Source organism: Malaclemys terrapin, chromosome 4, assembly GCF_027887155.1.
Source record: "Malaclemys terrapin pileata isolate rMalTer1 chromosome 4, rMalTer1.hap1, whole genome shotgun sequence".
Lineage (NCBI taxonomy): Eukaryota > Metazoa > Chordata > Testudines > Emydidae > Malaclemys > Malaclemys terrapin.
Window position 1 is genome coordinate 102,753,390 of NC_071508.1, and position 16,716 is coordinate 102,770,105.

Here is a 16,716-nt window from a genome sequence, read left to right on the forward strand (position 1 = left end):
CAGTGGCGGTGTCATAGTCTTGCCTACTCATGGATTGCAGGTGCAGTAGCAGCAATAGCCAATACATGTTCTTTCCATCTGCATATAGCTAGCTGCTTTAGGATCAATCCTCTGAGGTACCGACCACCCAACACTTAACCATGTCTTAGTTATCTTTGCATTTGTTGATTTTGTGCACTAAATATGGGGCTACCCTGCTGGAATATTTCAGAAATCCACCTATACAAAATGAAGCTGCCTGCTTACTTAATGGTGCTTCTTGTATAGAGCAGATAGTGCATTCACCACAGCCATTGCCTAAATGAGTAGCTGAGGGGCACCAGAATTCCCTCTATAACTCAGGATGGGTTGAGTTCTTTTGAATTGACATTGTGACAGTTATTTATGACAGTTATTTGTAACTTTCCAAAAATTATTGTACATGCATTTAGCTACAGGCTTCAACAGATGAATTTTACATATCTGATAAATATTTGAAGTTGCTAAATTTATAAAAGAGCAAAATATATTATGACTTTTTCATTTTAATTAAAATAATTATTCACTAGAATCAAGATATTAAGAAAACACTCAGTCTTATTATAATTGGAAGCATAAATCTTCTCAAATGTAATAAGGATGGAATGTATTTAGTAATGGATATAGAGAAGAGGCTTTCTAGTTTTGTAAAATAATATTAATAGTCATTATCACTCAATAATAAATATGGTCTATTTTAAATCTATTTTTGTGATTTTAGGGGGAAATGACCTATATCTTTCTCCCGAACAAATACATGAAGTAGAGTGAAATAGATTATCAGCAAATATGTCCCATGCTGCACAGTCCATATCTCATAGGCATGTTTTAAATACTATAATAGGTGTCCACACAGCTACATACAACAAAAAATAGGATAGAATGACAAAATAGGATATATACGTGAAAGTTTTCCCAAACTATCACCCAATTCAGTAGACGACTCTTTTCTAACATGGCTGTTTTCATAAATGTTATGAATTTCATCTCTGGTGTAAGCAAATGGAGGGATTAATTTGTCAATACAACTTTATGTGATGAACTGTCCTTTTTTAAACCAAGCTTCTTCTTAAAAAAAAAATAGCTGTGATGAATACACCTGGACTAGAGTTTATTATTATTATTAGTAGTAGTAGTAGTATTACTGTTGTGCCTAAGTGCCAGCCAAGAATAGGACTCATTGTACATAGTAGTAGATAGCCCCGGTCCAGAAGAACTTACAACTTAAATAGAGAAGACAGACAGAGGGTGGGGAAAGGAGCAGAACACACAAGCAGAATGAATGTGATATGATGGCAGCAAATGCCATGTTAGTTCCCCAGTTTGTTTGTTTGTTTTGTGGGGGCTTAATTAGGAGGGGATCAGCTAAATGGAAAGACTAGAGAAGGGTAGGCAGGTGAGAGGGATAGGGCAAGGGAGAAGAGGATACAAGGGGCAGAAGTAGAGGGAAACTGAGTTGAAGAAACTGTGAGGGAGAGAGAGGAGAAAACAGATGGAGCAAGCAGCCAATCAGAGATAAGTTCTGTCAAAACTGTAGAAAGTTCTCTCAATGTCCAGAGATCTAATGGTTCCTGCTTTGGCTGCTTCTGCTCCTACCAGCTGGAGTCTCTGCCTGGCTCCTCTTTGCGGTGTTCCTCCACATGGTGGGAGGTGGGTCCTACTGCCTCCAGGGGTGGATTCCCTTATAACGTTCTGGTTCCAGGGCAGTGGGGTCGGTACAGTTTTTATAGTGGGGGTGCTGAAAGACACTGAACAAAAAACTGTAAACCCTGTATATGATGGAAACCACTTCAAGCCAGGGGGTGCTGCCACACCCCCAACATCCCTAGTTCAAGCACCCCTGTTCCAGGGGGACACTGAGAGGAGGGGTGGCCATAGCTGGGCCCCATTTTACCCACTCTTCTCCACTGCAGCAGTCCCTACTTTGGTGGCTTTTGTCCCTAGTGGCTGGAGTTTTTGACACTATTCCTCTGTAGGTCTATTCTCTAGTAACATTCTTTACTGAGCAGGGTGGACAAAAATTGTCTTGGGTTTAGTCTATGTTGTTGACAAGGCTCAGCAAGATAATGGAGGGTGCTGCTTTAAATTAAAAAGGCCCATCACTCATCAAGTACTTTTGAGTGTTAGCAGCAACAAGTTTTCCTATCTATTTATTTGTACTTCTCATTGATAATGCAGGAGGAGAACTAAGTCTGCAGAGTAGCATTATTTAATGCATGCAAGGGTTAGAGCAGCAGAGGACTCCTCTCCTGCTCCATGAGTTACACTAGGACATTATTTAGGAGGTGGAAATCATTGTAATATAATGTAATTCACCAGATTTAGAAATCTGTCCACTGGGGCAAACATTAGTAATATTGGGGTATGTTTGTACATGATGGTGTTGGGGAAATATTATATTTAGTATTTGGAAGTTACCCTTTATTTTGTTGTTAATAAAGCTATGGTAGCATCTCCAGTGTGGTTTAGCTAGTTCATAATTGCCTCTAGAAATAAATGACAAAGACAGGGGGTCAAATTCTTCAGTGCCTTGCCCTTTACATGGTCCTTTACAAAGCAGTGGAGTATCAGACCTATTTTTTTTTTTTATCTTGAAAGGAATTGAAATCATGTTGCTTTCCAATTTCTCACAATTTTTAGCACATACAAGTATAAACTGTCTATACAGGACAGAAAGTGGCTACATCCCTGCATTCAAGTCAATATTACACAAATTCCCTCTAGACAAAGTTTCCAGGATTCCATAGTTAGTGTGTGAGATCAGATAATATTGCGCTGCACTTGCCTAGTGCTTTTCATTCATAGATCCCAAAGTACTTATGAATTTACAAGTGGGGACACTGAGGCACAAATAAGTTAAGTGACTTGTCCAAGGTCATATAACAAATTGGGAATAGAACACAAATTGCCTGACTCTCCCCCTCTAGATCTCATGTTCAATACATGACACAGGAACTGCAGATAGTCATGTGATGACCCAACTGTATGTTATGCTTAATTTGTCAAATGCGATGACTAATTTAAGAACACCAGTCAGGCAGGATTTGGCACAAGTTTGTTCATTTGCAATTTACTGGGACACAATGCTGAAAAGAGAAATCATATAGTCTGGGAATTTTTCTCTGTTACTGTAATCCTGGAAGAACTGACTGGAAAATCATCATCTCTCACGCAAAACAAATGTCAAGACACTCCACGCGATCCATACAAATGCAAGTAGGAATTGGGCGCCCTGAATGACAAATTGTTATTATCCAGTTCCATTTTAGGACTGCTGTTTGATATGGAATGGGTCTTAAGAAAATTGTTCCATTCTATCACTAATAAAAGAATAAAACTCTAATATTATGGCAGCTGGAAAGAAAGTCCAAAAATATACTGTCTTGGAGTCTTGAAATTCTACCTTCCTTGCAGGAAAGAAGTACCCTTTTAACAGTAACTTGATATTAATCAGTGGTATTTATGCGATAGAGCAGGAAATAGCTTAGAAGGCAGGTGAAATGATAAGATTCCAGGACAGAAGGCTAATAAACCCCAAATTCTGTGTAATGTAGCTGATAAACTCACATCACCATTTTGTATAACTCTGTTGGTAGGATGTTGTCTTGTGCATGTAAAAAAATGGAATAATACAGTTTTAAACTAATTATAAGCCCCACTCACTACTTCACTCTAAAATAATTTTAATGCAATCACATTTAATTAAAAATAATATATCTATTAAAATTGCAAATTAAATAAAAAATGTAGTACATCAAGAAGGGGCTTAAATTCCAGTTATACTATACATTAAATTGTATTTTGATCTGCATCATCAAGAAAGTCTCATCTGTGAGATGAACGTATCCTTTACAATAATAAATATATCATTTTTGGGAGACTCCGGGGGAAGATAAGTGATGGAATTAGTATTTAATTTATTTTTTCATCTGGCCTATTTGCATAAGTTCAAGAATATATGAAAAGGGCATCTTAAACTGTTTTTATCAAAAATTTATAGTGAAAAATATTTTTAAACAAATTACTAAAAAAGAGAGTTACACTATCTGATTTTGTTAAAAGTTTTTTTTTTTTTTTGGTATGGATAGTTTGGCTTTCTTTTGACAATTTCTCACTTAAATGTTGTGAACTCAGAAAGTGCCAGACTAAGATTCTTTATGTACTGTTACACGTCATAAGACAATATTATTTTTACCAAATCAAAGATGTTTGCACCTTTTGGGGCACGTCTATCATCAAAACTCAATTAAATAGAGCCTTTCTATCTTCAACTAAAACAAACTGTTTACTTACATTTGCTCTGTGTTTACTTCACAAGAGGTAGAAAACCCAAATATAACAGTAACATAGGTGTCTTGGGATATAGCACGGGTCAAAAAATTTAACCCAAGGACGATGGCCTAGTCTTTTGGTTGCAACAGGAGACTTTCTTTTTCCTTTGCCAAGTAAATGGCAGCATTATAATGGTATTCATACGTCACGTGGTGTCCTTACAATTCCTCTATTCAACCTGAAAGGGATATATTCCCTTTGTTGCAAAGTATTAAATTTGTCCCTTGAGATTAGTGTGTAGGCAGTTTGAAGGATGAAACAGGATTAGATAAGGTTTCTTACTGAGAAAGAGTTTTGAAATTGTGCTGCAGAATACCCTCCCATGTTACATGTGCTGAAAAAACATCCTTTGTTTTAACACTTCAAATCACAAGTCAAATTTATCAAATTATTAGTTGACAAAATGTTTCTTTGTGGAGTTTTGTGAAAGACAGACAAGTTACAAATAGAGGGGGAAATGACATTTGTTTTCATTGTGTTTGAAATTTTAAGTCTGAAATTCCTCTATGCCATATAATTTTAAATATGTTTTAACCAAGTGAAACAAAAATAATTGTATTTATCTTCTAAAAAATTCAGAATATTTCTGCCTTTTTTGTTGTGATTCTGAGAAGAAAAATATTATATCCACTTGTGAACTCAGCCAAGCATTTAAGTCTAAAAAGTATCAAAAATCCACGTCAAGGTAGAGTCCTAGAAAATGTCAGTAGTTCAACTGTGCTCCACTCACTTGCATATAATTAATAGTGTTGTATACCAGACAAAGACTTGAATGAATTTGATGTCCAGGTTTTCAGTGAGGTCTTCTATTTTTCTTCTTTGGAAAAAAAGACACTATTCCATTTCCTCCTCTGTTTTGCTTACTTTTGAGGATGCAAACCTTTACTAATTAGTTTCTAGAGAATAATTAGCCAGATATATATTATAAAATAAGGGCAGCCTTTTTTCTTTTTTTTTTTTAAGCTGATAGGTTCACAGACAAGGGCAGTCCCATCCTACATTTTTGTTATCCTCCTCTGTGGACTTTGACCCCATCCTTCCTCAAATCCCTGTGTTTGGTTATCTTCCCTGCTGAGGAAGGCTAGATGGAATTCCCTTCAATATCTATCAACAGCAGTCCTTGACTGGTCACAGAGCAAACTGGAGAGTGATGTAAGAGACTCCCACCTCAGGGGCTGAGTGTGCTGCCTTCATAGAACTAGCAGCCTTCGCTAGCTGTTTGAGTGATTAGGCCTCAAATCAAACGGAGGTGTGTCAGAGATAGCATAGAACCCCAACTCCTCATTTTTTCTATCCATACAGCTCATCATGTTCACCACCCTTAAATTGACTCAGTCTACCTTTTTCTCGGCAGGGAGGCAGGCTATGCAGCCATTCCCAAGATTATAAGTGCCACTCCATAACTCACCAAAAGAGAGGGCTGTAAGAATTGATAGTGATTCCTAGTCTCTCTTTTCCAAAACATACCCAATCATATACTAAACCATGGATGGGGTACAGCACTCCTAGACTTGGATGCCTGACATAAGAGAACAATATGCTATAGTTACACTACTATAACTACACAGGAGATGCGAATTTCCACAGACTCGTGATATACCTTGGCATTGTAATAAAATCATTTAATCTGTTTTTCCTCCCATTTTCTTTTTTTAAAATTGAAGATAATACAAAAATATCCATACGACTGATATAAAAGATCAAACAATATCACCTGCAATTAAAATTTTTGTCCCTGCACTGCACTTCAGCCAACTCCAAGCATGGTGTTAAAATACATTCTTTACAATATGTACCAAATAAAAGTTAAACTATAAATATTAATGAAAACTGGAGAGAGAAAGAAAAAGATGTGATATTGCTCAGTGTTCCATGCATTCAACAAAATCAGCATACTTTAAAATGGGTTTGGTGACTTGCCCCCTTTTTCTTAATATTAGACACAGCAAAATGTGATTGCTTCCCACACAAGGCTACTGCATGATGAAAATGTACATCATTAACAAAGTTAAATGGCACTAGGTTTGCAATTTTCAAGGCACAGATAAAAATGGTATGCTGGTATAATTCATGAACCATTATAACAGATATATTACCTTAATGTAATGTCCTGAAATGACTATCTTCATTTTCTATAGTTGGAAGAAAGCTCACTTTAAAAAAAAAAAAAAGAGGGGGTGGGAAGGAAATCCAGAGTCACCTAACAATGTATTCAGACATAAAACTCAGTAACTTTACCTTTTTGTGTGTGATCATCACTGCTACATCATGCCATTCTACAGAACACCTTGCTGTGCACAACAGCCGTATGACCACACACTGAAGAAGAAAGATATAGGATTGTGGGAACCCACCCTGTATATTTCAGCATTTTAAGCGTTGCATATTGAAATCAGATCTAGACCCTGATTCCTGCATTTGGATCCAGACCTTCAAGCCCACTGGGAGCCCCATGAACTTCTGTGGGATTACACTTGAATGCACAGCACTGCCCATGCAGATCCTATTGCAATATTGGTCCTAGAGTATTTACAGAAATACGTATTTCCCATGAGACTGTTAGCCCCAAAGATATACAAATTCTGTGAAAATTGAGACTGTCCCAGCAATTGTGGGACATCAGTATGCAACTTTCCTGTCCAAACCAGAGTTTAATTAAATCTGATAATCCCTAAGAGGAGCAGGAGTTGAACAGGAGTGTTGTCTGCCCCTCAATAGCATTAACACTTGCTGGAGGGTCAGCAACTCCCACAAATCAATAGACCCATCACCACCATCCCTCTGAACAGCCATGGTGACCCACAGGAATATCAGCTAGTCACCCTTCCCAGGAAAAGGTAGAGAATGGTATGTAGATAGAAAAATGCTCCCAAATGCCCTCTTCTTTCTGTAGCAAGCCCCAGCTGAGAAGGAGTAGTTGATATTCATGCTATAATGTCTGTGCTACTGTCATACAGTGTGGTATGTGAACAAAATAATAAAAGATGATCTGTCAAAAAGCTGCACACTTAAGTTGGTAATTATTTTGAATGACATAGTATCACTCTCTAAAATAAATTTAAATACCGGTGAAGTGTAAATACAACAGTATTACTTAGCTAAGATTAACAACAATAATGCACATTCTAGTCAATACTTTTCGTAACATTCAACTATTGTCTACAAAAAAAGTACAAAGTGTGGGGGTTTGGTTTTTTTTGTTGTTGTTGTTTTTAAATTAAACATACGCTGGGTTACAGTTTAATTTAAACATATGATACCCCATATTATTCCATCATCTTACATGGGAACTTATATTTATACATCTAGGCATTTCATTTCTTGTATTAGAGGACACAATGAAGGTAAAGATATTCCTATATTTTCAAGTTCTCTTTTGATTGGTAAGGGACAGTGGAGGCCCATCTGTTTTGCAGCAAAGAAAGCCCCAAACCATCTGTGTAGAACCACATGCCAGCTAAAACACAGAGATATGCACAGTTTTTTGTTATGAAAAATTTTGCAGTATTTTTTTCCTGTATTAGTGTGAATAAATTAGCAACAACTAAATTAAAGAAATCTTCAGAGAACATATTAACTTTCTGGTGCATGCTGGAAAATGTATCCATTTAGAAATCATGAAACATTCATTGGACAGATATGTCCATCTGACTATTTTCTGTTCTTAACACAGAGAATCATTTATCTGTAAAATAAAGCATCTTTCTTTAGTTTGATAATAGAAGTTAATTTATACCTAGTTAATTCTTTGAGGAACCCTATAGCTTTCAAACAGCACATAATTACAGCTACAGTTAGATATTGGCATAATAATAGCATTTAAAAGTTGGGTCCATATGTTCCCCTCCCGTCTATAAAGCCAAGGGAGAGGGAAACTTACCCAAAAATCTCTGTAGCTTTGGCTGACCTGAAGGTCTGCTCCATCTTCCTCTTTAATAGATACGAAGAGAAGAATTGTGAAGGGGGATCAGCCCCCAAAACCTGCATTGGATCAAGATAAACAGAAATACACAGATTTCCTCTGCTTGTATGAGAACATACTCTTTGTAACCCTACAGTGGCAGCATTGTGGGCTTAGTTGTTGTGCTGCCATTGACTACAGAATTGTCATCATTGTTCTAAGTCTCCACTTAAGGGGTCTAGAGCACATGGCTTGATCAACCCTAACTTGTGTAAGAATTTCCACATTCACAAGCTTTGGAAGTGAGCATAGGATGTGTACAGTAGTCATTTCTAAATCTTCACTAGCAGGCCGTGCTCTCCTTTCCCTGTAAACCGAAAAGACAAGCTAGAAGTGGCTGCACAAAGGCTACTAAGGAAGTCACCTTTCCCTCTCAGTACTGCTACTCCTTTTCTTTAGGTTTGCTGCTGTTGTCTCTTCCATACTGCATAGAAGAGTGGAATCACATGGACCTTAGAGACAATATGCATTTGCAACAAACCATGTCCAGTTAGCAGCGGAGAGAGAACTCAGGACCTTCAGCAACAAAAGCATCCATCGCTACAAGTTGACCTAAAGGAGTAATTCCATTAGCTGTAAATATCAAGCTGCCATCTTTTCTGGGGCCGGCCACTAGGAAGAGACATCACACACACACACACACACACACGCACACACACACTCTAAGCCAGTATTATTATATAATAGCCTATATTTATAGTATATATCATTGTAGTGCTCTTTTGACATTGTAGGTAAAATGAGGTCATCTTGGTTGTTTTCTGCTTTTCTGAACCAACTCTTTTGCAACTAAATTTATATTCCCATAGAGATAGAATGAAAAATTTCATATTGTTTTCATTATTAACCCCACTCCACCTTCTTTATCAATGTATTTTGGCAATGTGTAGGCTGAGAAAAAGGTACAAGGGTTAATGCTTTCCAGAATTATGGCAATCTTTGGGGAATTTTTAATGCTTTATTCATAATGCCTGCTCAATGCTTAGATACTATGGTGCTTGATGTTTTGCAGCAAAGAAGCCCCAAACCTAAAGGTACCTAAATTAGAGCATGATCCTGAAAAGACTTGCTACCAGGCATAGCTCATTCCACCATGCATAATCCCACTGACTTCTGGTTTGTACCTATTTATGGACCCAATCCTGCAAACATTTGCCACTAGGCATTGATTTCAATGAGCTTTCTCATGGTAGAAAGCATTATGGGGCTTATTCACCATTGCCCTGTACCTTATGCAGTCATTTACACCAGTGAAAAGTGAGTGTAATGTGAGTGCAAAATGTTACCATTCTAATTCAGTAGCATCTCACACCCTATTTCTACTGGTGAGAGTGACCACACATGCTGCAGGGCAATAAATTAATCGGCCCTTATATCCAATAGCATGTATTTGCAGAGTCGGGCTCACAGATAGATACAAAACATGATTGAGTGCTATGACTAATAACTCTTGCTACTTCACTACACAGGACTTCATAGTAGATTAAAAGACTAGAAAATGTAACTCTGAGTTTAGTTATACTCATGAAAAATTGTAAACAACATCAATTTCAAGTTGTTAGTCTAAACTGAATTGATTTAAGAAAAGTAATTTCCTAAATCTGAGAGCTACAGTTTTGTATAGATGCTCCACGTCTGACACTTTTTGTTACACTATGCATGCTAACTTTGTGATCCTATAATTATTCTTACATTCATTATTTTTAAAATGTGTAGTTTTTTTCCTCTTGATAAATAAAGAATGACCTGTTCTGAACTACAACAGAGTTTTGAAAGGAGAAACTATTCACACATGAAGGAGTTTGGTAAAGCTGTGATTTTCTGCTCGACTTGAAATCAGTTTATGATTCAGTTTTAAGAAGGTTAATCAATCTGAACTAAAATGGAAAGAGATATGCATAAAATACATAGAAAGACATCATTATTTTGCAGAATAATATGTTTACATACAATGTGGTGACACCATTTTATTTTGTTCCCATTATGAGAGATCTAATAGGTATATTGCACAGCATTTCAAGTTATCAACCTATAAACCATTAGTTTTTTTAAGGAGAGACTAGTTTGCAGTATGGCAACCCATAGCACATGAAAATTTCACACAGGTAAGGAATTAATCCCTTTCACCACAATATTGTTTATTAAATAATCATAGAAATAATATATTTTTAAAAATCAACAGTAAGTCATGATTGCTACCTTGTATATGTCACAATCAGATCAGATTAAAAGTTTTCTTTTCATTTTTTTTTTTTTTTTTTTTAATTTAAAGGACACTTTTCAGCTTTTCATTTTCACATGGGGTAAGATCTCCTGTTCAAAGAGGACATAATTAGTTTCTTTTTTCAAAGAACCATACCCTTGTTTTTCCCCAGGTAATCAGAGTCATAGCTTCTTCAGTTTTTTATATTATTTTTTTTCATTAAAAACTTTATCAAACACAAAACTCTGAGACATTTACCTGTATAAGTCAAGACTATATCCACATATTATAATGTATGTGCTTGTTAAAGTCTTCCAGTCATTCTAGACTTAGAGAAATAGTGTCCAAATGTACCATATTTAGCTTCTATCTCAAATTCTCCCGAGCTGTCAATTTAGGTGTTAAAGAGACCATTTGTAAAGCTTGGCTGGGAATTGCCATTATTGACTGGAATGTGTGTTTATCATTACATTCAATGATGAAAGTGGAACATGTAGCATATGAATAAATGTCAGCAGATGTTTCTTTTAAATGGCCTGATTTCAACCTCCTGTTGTTTGTCTTGAATACAAATATTAAAAAAGGGAAAAAAGACAGAATTTTTATGACATAAGTGCAAGGGTAGTTATACTAAAAAAAAAACAGAAATAATTATTAGAGTCAGAACAGAGTGAGGAAAGTAGAATTAATAAGAATTAGTTTGGTGCTGGGAAGCTACTGTTTGGTTTGGTTTGGAAAAAACTGCAGTTCAGTGTGGGCTAAGCCCTCCTGACCTTACTCTGGAGAATTGAGTAAGATCTGCAGAATTTGTTCGCATGAGAATATTTCCTTAAGTTCTAGGATTGTACAATTTTTAAAGTTTTATTATTATTTTATTTTTAAAAAAACCCAAACACATAAAAGTATCCCAACGGAATAGGTAGCTTCCACAAGATAATAGATCCTACTTGAATTATTCTCATTCATGGGACAGAATATTCTCTTTAAAAATTGTAATGACCTCGGAAGCCATTGAAGGATACTCAGTAGCTCAAACAGCAAATGCTCACCCCTGTCAATTATAGCATGAATGCATAACTTCCCTGCAATGAATGGAGATCTTAACAGGGATTTGCAAAGGCTTTTTTCCCCCCTTCTTCTTTCTACTCCATACTTTTCTTGTGAGCACAATGGAATAAGGTCAACATAAGAAAAAGTACACAATTGTTGGCTATCAAAGAGCCAGATTCTGCCATCCTAACTCACCTGGAAGAGTCCCATTGAGCTCAATGGGCCTACTCTGAGTAAAGTACTACTCAGTGTGAGCAAGGGAGGCAGAATCTGGCAAAAACAAGGATGCAGTAGTATAAATTCAGCAGTATTCCAACTAAGTCAATGTAGTGAACAGAGACAAAATTAAATTAGTCCTGTGTTTATTGGAACGTATTACGTTTTGCATGTTTCCAAATGACAACATGCTCTCGGCCTGATTTGCAGAAGTATTGAGCATCCACAGCTCTGATGGACTTCAACAGTAGATAGAGGTACTTTGTGCTTCTGAAAAATCAGGCTATGTGTTCAGTAAACACAGTAACTTTCAGTGAGTATAGTAAATATTTGGGTGTTATCAGATGTCTATTTATTAGAGCTACATTTTAGACAGGGTAAGACTCCTGTTGACTGCAGAGGGCTTTGGATCAGGCCCTAGGAAGAGAAAGTATTTCATACCTTGGAAAATAACAAACTGATTCTGTTGTACATTTTTAATATGACTACTCCAAAATGTCTAATATGTTTTCAGAAATATTTATTATGTAATTACACAACAGGAAAATAGCCCCAATTTCCACTTTACATAAATACACTTCGTGTTACTAGAGGTCATGCAGCTTACTGGAAGTCATGCTTCCAACCAGAGATCAGCCATAAATGCAAAGGACTGGTTAAGGATTGTCATTTATACAATGACTTAGATGTCCATAGTGTGCCTAATTCACCTTTTGCACTGGTTATATGCTTATTAGTGCAAATAAGAGAAGAAAAAGACTCATAGGGCTTACTAGGTTGGTGGACCATATAGGTAGATAGCTATAACTGTTATAATCATGCCTATGGTACACATCCTAAGGAGTTTATAATCAAGGGTTTGGGTCTAAATGTCCCCAAAGTTTAGGAGTGTTTATAACTAGTGTTTCAGTTTGGACAGTAATAGAGATTCTAGCCAGCTGCCAAGTTAGGGGCAATGGAGAAATCAAAGTACATTTGTCCATTTCCTCCTTCTTTATTAGAAGTTTTATCATTTAAAAAGTATGTAAGATTGTGCTTAGGCAAACGGAGAGTGCAGTTCACAGGAAAAAGGCACTGACTGATACTAATCTGCTGGCCCTGTATCTTTCTGGGGAAAAAAAAAGTTGACTACTGTAGCAACATAAACAGGTAAGAGATTATTTTGGGCTCACTTTTGGAAGTGAGTTGTCCCATTTCTATCTTATTCTATCTTATTCTTTAATAGAATTAATTAGTTAAAGACACAGGTGATGCTTTTTCACCCAAAACTTACTTTGGGGAAATTTATTTTTGTGGCTAAAGCCCTGGAGTGGGAGCCAGGAGAGCTCAGGCTTGATTCACCCCTGGAAACTGAATCCTCCTACCTGTGCCAGTGGAGTTGGCTGCATTCCAGGAGTATTGAGCTCAAGTGAGGGCATGTAGTATTTTCAGCAATCCCCCTGTCCACAGGTTCTATTAAGGCAGGGCAGGTTTAATTTGCAGCTGGATCTCCATATGAAACTCACTAGTAGAGGCTGACTTGGTGATGCCACGGTCTCTGGTTGCCCAAATCTTAAAATGGAAGGTGTGACAGGAACTCAGAAGCCTTGGCGATAAATACCTGGATGGCTGGATAGACAGATATAAGTGAAAATAGTATTATGCATTATGAACATTACAACAGTGAAGCCTCATAGCGGCTATGTGGCAGGCAAGCGTGATTATCCCCATTAGACAAAGAAGTTCTGGGGAGACTGAGGTACAACATAATGAATGAGTTGCCCAAGTCCATGCAGTGAGTGAATGGCAGAGCCAGAAATGAAACTCAGTTCTCTTGATCCTGAATCCTGTGATTCAATGATAGATCATTCCCCTAATCTCAAAGATGACATGCTAAGAATATCATATTTATTCTTATACTTTATTATGTTATTCTTGTACTTTATCCACTACAGCATTTTGGGTCATTTCAGGTGTTTTCAAACTATTTATAATGGTGTCTGCTCTGAGGCCCTGATTCAGCAAAGTATTTGAGCATGTGCTTAACTTTGTTTGCATGAAGTACATTGAAGTCAATGGGACAACATATATGCTTAAGGTTTTTCTGTACAGGGATAGAATTAGGGATTTGCAATGTTTTGATGCCTAAATTAGAAAAGACATATAACTGAGACAATAATCTGTGCCCTGGGGTGTCCTAAAATAAGGCGAGTCTAACACAATTAGAAAATCATCAGAGGAGAGTATATGGATTTGGGTGCTCACTGCACGCATATGTAAAATATTTCTCTCTCCAAAATTCAATATAGATTTTTTTTCAATTCCCTCCACCCTCACCCCTGGAGGCCTATAAGTATTATTCAGACTCAACACTTGGAAAACTAAGAGCAGACTATATTTTCCTCATCTACTTAGATCATAACACACTCCTCTTGAATTGCTCTGTGTCCTGTAAACAAGTTAAAAACCAAACTTCAACTTTCAGCACTAGGCACACCTCACACATTCCTTCACTTCAGCATGCAACTCTTACCTCCTTCAACCACCCAACCCAAAACCAAACAACTCCCCTCCCAAACACATACTCCCAGTTTTAGTATGCAGTGTTGTTGTGGCCATGTTGATTCCAGGATATTAGAAAGACAAGGTAAGTGGGGTAATATCTTTTGTTGGACCATCTTCTGCTGGTGAGAGAGACAAACTTTCAAGCCACACAGGGCTCTTCTTCAGACCTGAAGAAAAATTCTGTGTAAACTCCAAAGCTCACCAACAGAAGTTGGTCTAATAAAAGATATTACCTCACTTATCTTGGATCTCTAACACTGTTCTAGGTAAAGGCCATTTTAAAATCAAATACATTCCTCTTTGTTTTCCCTTTCTTATGAGGTACTCCATTTCCTGGTTTGACACTTGACAAAAAACAAACATCCCGTCATACACGTTTCCAAAATTGTAGTATTTCAGGTTAATCTATATGATTCAGTGTCTTGTGGAGTTGCAGAGTGCCTTTTACAGTATATGAAATAAGATTGTGTTAACTGGAGATTTTCTTGTGTTGCAGTGATTGCACTGGGTAGTTTTTGCACTTAAATAGTCTTAGCTGTAAGCCAACAAAGTTTTGGATGGTGGGCTGAATATTAATTAAACAGCTTGTTATTTGGCATGGCTCCAGGAAATTTCCTTCCTCTTTTACCCTGTCTCTGCCATTTAAAAGGGCATTATCAGTGGAATGTTACGTCCTATTAAATCTGTTACTCTTTCCAGTTCTTCTTGAAAAACCACTGCTAGAGATAACTAAGCATCCCATCTCTCAGATTTCTAGTCTATTAAAAATTTAGACTCACCCCACTGCATATACTGTACATTGCAAAAGTAATTGCTACAGTATGTAAACTCTGAGCAACTCCATCCATCATAATAGCTTAAAATGTATTAGTTTTTCTTCCTCTTCTTCCACAACATCCTGCATCTCAGCCTTGCCCACAGATAATCTTGCATATAGACCAATTCCTTCTCCTCTAAATATGTGAAAATGACTTTTTTAATGGCAACCCATCTGGTTCTCTATGTGTGACTTTTTATAATAAAATAATAACAATGTTTAATATTATTTTCCTTGTTCTTGGTTCCAGCCCTTAACTATGATAGGGCAGGGATATGTAAGTGTGGAAATTCTAGAGCTGACAAAAAAAGAATAAAAGCAGGAGGATTCTCCTTCCTCCTCTTTCTTCACAGACAATAATGCTTCCTGTTGCAGCTGTTAGGTGAGTGATTCTCCCACTGAATCTTCTAGATTGTCATGAGTGTGGTGGTAATTCCTTTGCTAATACAGACTGGCTAGGCAGCACTGCAGCATTAACTTTAACTTCCTGAAAATGTCCTGAAAAATCCCAGTTTTTCGTACAAAGGTAAAGAAGTTGCATTATATGAAAACCACTGGTCTTTGAGAAGCTGCAAGAACAAGGGATCAAATTCTGGTGCACAGCAAGCAACTAAAATGGACAGTAGGACTAAGGGGACAGAGAAAACAGTAACAGGGTCAGAACATTCATTCAGCCCCTCCATGCAGCTCAACTGCAGTGAAGTGGTCTCCATTATTCTTTGTGTACTCTAATAAGTGCCTTGAAGGATAAAGGTATTCAGTATTACTGAACCAATGTGCCCATGTTCACAAGTGCAATAGATTTATCTCCCACTGTAATAATAATGCAACAATCATATTTTTAACTGAATGCATGAATATCTTGCACATGGGGCATCTCAAAGGGTCACATTCTGATTTCCTTTATCTGTGTTTACTCTATCCTTATGCAGGCAAAGCTCCCACTAACTCCATTGAGAATTTTGCTCCAGTAAGGATTTAAGGCCTTACCCTTAAGTCATTTGATGACTAGACTGTGCTTTTTCTTCCCCTTAATCTTTTCAGAGATTTCCCCACTGTGTTCGAGTTTTCTTGTCTCTCTTGCAAGATATCTGACACACTGCAAGATCCTGTTGCACACTTAGGCATCTATTCTTCTTTTAACATGCATGCACAGCTCCCCTTGATGCTAAGGGGAGTTATGCATGCATACTGAAGAGAGAATAGACACCTTAATCTTGCTTGGCAGGATTTCCCTTTTAAGCTTTGGTCCCAAGCAGGCATTTGTAGTGTTTGGTGACCTTTTGCACCAGGCCAATCAGTCCATTGTGGACTAAAGTAAAACTTCCTTTTCTTGGCCTGCAGCAAGGCGGAGTTTGATCCTCAAGTCTTTGAAGTGTAGCATCTGAAGCCTATAACATAAAAGCTAGTTGAGCAGCAGTAACATCGGCAGCAGAGCTTGGTACAACGGCTTTGTTCAATGCGGCAGCTTCAGCTATGTCAAAAAGTTCTGTACTTTTGGAAATTCTACTTGAGGAAAAAAGTTAATGGATTAGTCTGCATATAAATTCTAAGCAAGGAAATGTATTTTCATTT

At 37.2% G+C, this 16,716-nt stretch overlaps 1 long non-coding RNA gene across 1 annotated transcript; it reads right to left on the reverse strand.

Moving 5' to 3' along the window:
* Nucleotides 1-6,601: 6,601 nt before the first annotated feature.
* LOC128835338 (uncharacterized) lies at nt 6,602-13,380 on the reverse strand. Its single transcript, XR_008444633.1, has 3 exons — nt 13,145-13,380; nt 8,231-8,331; nt 6,602-6,669 (listed from the first exon to the last, which is right to left on the reverse strand). It is a non-coding gene; the product is annotated as an uncharacterized LOC128835338 (long non-coding RNA).
* Between the last annotated feature and the right edge of the window lie 3,336 nt (nt 13,381-16,716).